Here is a 7,301-nt window from a genome sequence, read left to right on the forward strand (position 1 = left end):
TCTGGAGGTTAAGGGAATGAAAATAGCAAGTGGTAGTGGGGATTGAGTGAACCACACTAACTCTATCTTTGGACTCAATTCTGGAGCTAGTTCAGTTCCCTTTCTATTCTATTCAATTGTGGGTCTAGAACAATTTTTGTATTCTGAGAAAACTTTATTCAATTGTGGGAATAATAAGAAAACTTTTTAAAAGTTTTTTTGATGCCAGTAAGATTTATTTCAGGCAACAGAGCTTAGTACAAAAAACAAATTATCTACAACATTGGTTGGAGGAATAGGCAGAGAAAGAAAAATGTTATGTCCCCCATTTTCTGCCCACCAGGGACCAGGGAGCTTACCTCCTACTACTGTGGAAGGGTTATTATTAGCTTTCTAGCCTCTATACCACCTAGTTCAATTATCATTTCTACAAAGAGTAGGGAAAGGGTCATGGAAAGACAAGTGGGTTATTGGTCTGAGTTCAGACACATATGGGTTATTCAGGGATAAGGTCTAGAGAGTCTACTTTCTGTTTAAACCCTGACCCTGGGGATACTAGGGGAAGATCCATGTCCTCTATCATCTGGCCAGCTGGTTTCTTTAAGCTGAGAGAATGATCAGGAAGTATTATAACCCCACTTGCCAAGAGATAGGTTTTAAAGAATCTCAGAAACTGGGTTAAAATCCAATCAACCCCTGTCTGCACCATGGCTGGGGTCTCTAGTTGGTTTCCATCTTCTCTGGAGTTTTCTCTGACTCACTAGAGGTCTGCCCAGATGGAAAAAAGGGTCCCACAAGCCATGCAAGGGGTGTGTTGTGAGCGATGTTTTCAATTATCTCATCAGGGATTCTCGGGCCTCGTTGACCCGCTCTCTACTCTGGGTCAGGATGCTACTGGAGAGGTCCTGGAAGGACTGGGCTCCTGAAAAGGTGGCCCGAAGCTCTTCAGTCTGGATATGAGCCTGCTGTACTTTGTCCTGGATGTTGCCAGGAAGGCCTTGGATACTGGATACAAGCTGTAAGCAGTTACTCTGAAGCTGCTGGGTGACATCCTGGAACATGGTGAGGGTATGAGACTCAGCCTGCTCAGGTTTAGCATCACTACAGTCCTTAAGTTCCTTCTGGTTCCAGTTCAGCCACGTTTGGTGAAGTTTATCTTGGCCATCAAGCAATTTCTGAACACCACCCTGCTTTACATTTTCAATCAAGCTGATGGCCTGAGAAAGCTGTAGGAGGGCCTCTTGGGTAGTCAGCTTGGTCTGCCTCAGTTTACCCAAGGAGTGCTGGTAGGCCCGCTGGTGGAGCTTGGAGGACAGGGAGCCCAGGCAAACAAAGTAACCCTGTTGCTCCTTCTGCTGCTGGACAGAGGCCATGTCAAATCCTTCTAGGGAGGTAGCAATCTTAGCTAGCTCTTCATCTGTCATGGTCAGATAGTTGTCAACCCATTCTTCAGATTTTCCTAACACAGTATCCATGGCACTGAGGACCATTTGTCCTACTTTGGATCCTATAACTGTGTTGACACTGCTGGTCACCATCGATTTGGTCATGTCTACCCCACTCTGGATGGCTCCTTGGGTCATATCCACAGCCTCGATCACTCTGCTGGCCATAGCATCCTTGGCGCCCAAAACTGTATTGGAGACTGCATCCTTGGCACCAGTCACTTTGGAAGACACGAGTTCCTTAGTATCAGCTATAACCTTCTCACTTGGCTGCTGAAGAATTGGCAGTTTCTCCTCCAGTTTGTCCAGTCCTTTATGAGCATACTCGCTGGCTGCTGCAATCTGAGGCTCCAGTTTAGATAGGATCGGCTGGGACCCACTGACAGCTGCTGCTGCGAGAGTCTTTGCCCCTTGTTCAGCAAGGCCACACACAGACTTGACATAAGGATGGTTTTCCTTAGTGGACTCATGAGCTGCAGAGACCATGTCGCAGGTGGAACTGACAAGAGGCATACTGACCACGCTGTTGACTACACTCGACTGCACTGGCTCCCCAGCAGCTGGGCTGTTGGCTCCACTCTCAATTTCACTGGAAGACATCTTCAGAGTAGAAGGCACCCAAGGAAACATTGGGTTGACGTCGATCGCCAACTACTACTCACCCTGAGAAGCAGCAAAGAGATGGGGCGGAATTCTTCAGACTCAACTCGGATCAATCGGAACTCCAACTGCAATAAGAAAACTTTACTACATTGGTAGAACCTAACCCTAAATGGCTGGGAAGCTGTGTCACCTCTATCTGCTGCCTGGAGACCCTTAACTAAGGACCTAGGTTCTGCTTACTAGAAACCTAGTCAAATCCAAAGATTGATGCAAGGAGTTTTCTCACAATTTTATATCTCAAGTAACCTATGTGGCTTATCTGAAAACTGATCCTGTACATGTTAATCAGTTATTATCTCCCTGTTCCTTTGATTGAATACAGACACTCGGTGGGGAGTAGGACACTTTTTTTTTCTGATTTCGGGGAATTACACGTGTTTACTCTCCTCCTACCAACTTGCAAAGTCCCTAATCTTTCCTCCAATTAGAAATCAGATTCCCTCATATGTAATGTAATGTAATCATTTCCTCATATGTAAAATAGGGAAAATAATAGCACCTATTTCTCAGGGTTGTCATGAAGATAAGATGAGATATAAAGTATTTTGAAAACCTTGAAACACTATATAAACACTCGCTATTGTTATTATAACCATCTCTGGGATGGCACAGGTTTCAGCAACAATTGATTCTGTTGAATGAGAAACAATGCCAATACTATACATATTTTCTTTTTCTCAGCTAGAGATCCAGTCATGTCCCCTCCTCATTGTGACAAGTGCATTAATAATTTTTCGATTAATTGGTTTTGTTTAATTGTTTTTAGTATATAAAAATCTGTCTCACTCTATATTCAGTCTTTTGACTGACTAGGGAGTCCACTGACACATATATTATGCCTGTTTTTCTAAAAATTCTTATTGCTCAGATGGTTTCCTCAGTTATGTTCTTGTTAATTACCACCGCAAGATGGATAGCAATTTTTATCATGAGTCCTTTGGAAGTGTTTTGGATTATTGTCTTGATCAGAGTGGCTAAATCTTTCACAGTTAATCATCATTGTGACAGTGCTTTTACTGTGTAGAATGTTCTCTTAGTTCTGCTTGCTTCACTTTGTATCAGTTCATATAAGTCTTCCAAGGTTTTTCTGAAAGCTTCCTGTTTGTCATTTCCTATAGCACAAGAGTATTACATTACATTCATATGGCACAACTTGTTCAACTATTCCCCGACTGAGGAGCATTCCCTCATCTTTCAACTTTTTGCCACCACAAAAAGAGCTGTTAAAAATGCTTTTGTCCATATAGGTAGATTGTTTCCCTTTTTCTTTCATCTTTTTCAGATGTAGACCTAGTGGTGGTTTGCTGGTCAAAGGGTTTGTGTTGTTTTATGGCCCTTTGGACATAGTTCCAAATTGTTCTCCAGAATGATTGGACCAATTCACAACTCCACCAACATTGCATTCAGTTCAGTTCAGTTCAGTTCAGTCATTTTTCAGTTGTGTCCAATTCTTTGTAACCTCATTTGGGGTTTTCTTGGCAAAGAGATCGGAGTGGTTTGCTGCTTCCTTTTCTGGGTCATTTTATAGATGAGAAACTGATACAAACAGGATTAAGTGACTTGTCCAAGAAACTCAGACACCTAGTAAGTGAGGCTGGATTTGAACTCAAGAAGATGAGTTTTCCTGATTCCAAGGCCAATGCTTTATCTATTGTGCCATCTAGCTACCATAATGCCAACAGTGCATTAGTGTACATATTTTTCTAAACTCCTCCAGCATTTGTCATTTTCCTTTTCTATCATGTTAGCCAATCTGACAGGTGTGAAGTGGTACCTTAGAGTTGCTTTAATTTTCATTTCTCTATTCAATAATGATATAGAGCATTTTTATGTGACTATTGATAGTTTTGAATTCTCCTGAAAATTACACATTGATATCCTTTGACTATCAACTGGGAAAGGGTTCTTATTTTCTATATTTGGCTCAGTTCCCAGTATGTCTGAGAAATGAGGCTTTTATCAGAGAAAAATGTTAACCCTCTCCCCCACTGTTCCCTGCTTTGCTTCTAATTTTGAATTTTGGCTGCATTGCTTTTATTTGTACAAAAACTTTAATTTCATGTAATCAAAACTATCTATTTTACCTCCTATGATCTCCTCTACCTCTTTTGGACATAAACTCTTCCTTTATCCACAGGACTGACAGGTAAATTTCTCCGTGTCCCCCTAATTTGCTAATGCTATCACCTTTCATGTCTAAATCATGTAATCATTTTGACCTAATCTTGGAATACAGTGTGAGATGTTGGTCTGTGCCTAGATTCTGCCAGACTACTTTCCAGTTTTCCCAGCAGTTTTTGTTTACTAGCAAGTTCTTGCCCCCAAAGCTTGGATCTTTGGATTTATCAAACACTAGATGACTCTGGTTACTTATTGTTGTGTATTATGTTCCTAATCTATTCCACTAATCAACTGCTCTATTTCTTATGCAGTACCAGATTGTTTTGATGAACACCATTTTGTAATAAAGTTTGAAATTTTGTACTCTTAGACTGCCTTCCTTCACATTTTTTTCATTGATTCCCTTGATATATTAGACCTTTTATCTTTCAAATGAATTATTTTTTTCTAGCTCTATAAAATAATTCCTTATTGGTTTGTTATGGCACTAAATAAGTAAATTAATAGGGTAGAATTGTCATTTTTGTTATATTGGCTCGGCCTAGTCATGAGTAATTCATTTTTCACCATTTGTTTAAATCTGTCTTTATTTGTGTGGAAAGTGTTTTGTAATTGTGTTCACATAGTTCCTGGGTGTGTCTCTCAAGTATTTCATGCTGTCTGCAGTTATTTTAAATGGAACTTTTCTTTCTGTTACTTCCTTCTGGGTTTGGTTGGTAATATATAGAAATGTTGATTTGTGTAGGTTTATTTTACATCCTTCAATTTTGCTAACGTTGTTAATTGTTTCAAATAGTTTGAGTTGATTCTCTAGGGTTTTCCAAGTATGCCCTTGTATCATCTCCAAAGAGTGATAGCTTTGTTTCCTCTTTGCCTATTACTATTCTTTCAACTTCTTTTTCTGTAGCTAGCATTTCTAATACAATACTGAAAAATAGTGGTTATAATGGACACCTTCCTTCACTTCTAATCTTAATTGGAAAAGCTTCTAGTTTATTGCTATTACTGATACTTGCTCTTAGTTTTATATAGATAATATTTATCATTTTAAGAAAAGCTCCATTATGCTTTCTATGGTTTTTAATAGAAATGAGTGTTGTATTTTGTGAAAAACCTTTTCTGCATCTATTGATATAATCATGTGGTTTTTGTTGTTTTTGTTATTGATATAGTTAATTATGCTGATAGTTTTCCTAATATTAAACCAACTCCTTCAGTCCAAATGCCACCTGATCATAGTATATGATCTTGGTGATTTATTGCCTTAATCTCCTTGCTAGCATCTTATTTAAAATTTTTGTACCAATATTCATTGGGAAAATTGGTCTATAGCTTTCTTTCTCTGCTTTTGTTCTCCCTGGTTTAGATATCAAAGCCATATTTGTGTCATATAAGGAATTTGGTAGAACTCCTTTACTTATTGTTTCAACAATTTTTATAGTATTGGAGTTAATCATACTTTAAATGTTTGGTAGACTTAACTTGTAAGTTCATCTAGTCCTGGAGATTTTTCTTAGACACTCATTTATGGCTTCTTTAATTTCATTTTCTAAGATAAGGTTATTTAAGTATTCTATTTCATCTTCTGTTCATCTGGGAAGTTTGTATTTTTGTACATATTCATCTATTTAATTTAGATTGACATTTTTATTGGCATATGAGGGACAAAATAGCTCTTAATAATTGCTTTAATTTCATCTTCTTTGGTGGTGAATTCACTTTTTTTTTTTCATTTTGGACTCTGGTAATTTGTTTTTCTTCTTTCTAAATAGAATTAACCACTGGCTTATCTATTGTATTCCTTCCCTTCTACCCCCATAAAACCAGATCCTTGCTGTATTTATTAGTTCAATTTAAAAAAAAAAGTCAATTTTATTAATCTCTCCTTTGATTTTCAGGATTTTTATTTTAGTGCTTTTAATTTGTGGGGGTTTTTTAGCTTTTTTTAGGTGCACACCCAATTTATTGATCTGCCTTTTCTCTCTTTTGTTGGTGTGTTTAGAGATATATCATTTCCCTTAAATGCTGCTTTGCCAGCATCATAACAAATTTATGTATGCTATCTCATTGTTTTCATCATCTTTAATGAAATTATTAATTGTTTCTATTATTTGTTTTTTGATCCACTCATTCTTAAGGATTAAATTATTTCACTTCCAATTAATTTTTAATCTATGCTTCCAAGGCCCTTTATCGAATAAAATTTTTATTGCATTATGGTCTCAAAAGTGTGTGTTTTATTCCCTAAAGCATGCTCAGCTTTTGTGAAGGTACCATATACAACTAGAAGAAAAAGATACACTCCTTTCTATTTCCATTCAATATTCTCCAGAGGTCTATCATATCTAATTTTTCTAAAATTCTATTCATTTCCTTAACTTCTTTCTTGTTTATTTTATGGTTATATTTATCTAGTTTTGAGATTGTCTATTTCCCTCTTAAGTTGTTTATGCATGTTTTTCACCCTTGACAGTAACCTATCCAGCTACAGTTCCATCTTCTTCTTCCCCTTCGTTGCTAAGGTTCTTGAAAAATAATGACTCCACTTAATGTTTCCTCTTTCTCACTACCCACTCCTTTTTCAGCCCCTTGCATTTGGGCTTCTGACGTACCACTCTAATGAAATGGTACTCTATAAGGTTGTCAATGATATAATTGCCAACTCCAGTGAACTGTTTCAATCCTCATCCACCTTGACCTCTCTGCTGTTTTTGACACTTGTGACTGACATTTTTTAAAAATTAAATTCTCTGTCCTCCATCCGTTTCAGATATCACATACACTTGATTTTCCTCATATCCCTCTAATTGACTCTTCTCTGTTTTATTCAGTGACTCTTCATCTTCCCAACGTCTAAATGTGGCTTCTCCTCCAGGATTTGTTCTTGGACCTTTTCTGGTTATTCTCTTGCCTCTTTCTCTTGGTAATCACATTTAATCCAGGGGCTTCAAATATCACCTCAATGGAGATAACTCCTATATCCCCATCTCTAGTCCTGAACTTTTTTCCCCTTTCAGATACAAATGTACAACTGCCTACAGGATATACAATCATGAATTTCCCACTAATATCTCATGCATGTATCCAAAAATG

General features: G+C 37.8%; 1 pseudogene; it reads right to left on the reverse strand.

Annotated features, from left to right (window-relative positions):
* Positions 1–812: 812 nt before the first annotated feature.
* LOC110200135 (perilipin-3 pseudogene) lies at positions 813–2,024 on the reverse strand (annotated as a pseudogene).
* Positions 2,025–7,301: the final 5,277 nt, after the last annotated feature.

The sequence above is a fragment of the Phascolarctos cinereus genome, unplaced genomic scaffold (assembly GCF_003287225.1).
Source record: "Phascolarctos cinereus isolate Bilbo 61053 unplaced genomic scaffold, phaCin_HiC Scaffold_7;HRSCAF=346, whole genome shotgun sequence".
NCBI lineage: Eukaryota > Metazoa > Chordata > Mammalia > Diprotodontia > Phascolarctidae > Phascolarctos > Phascolarctos cinereus.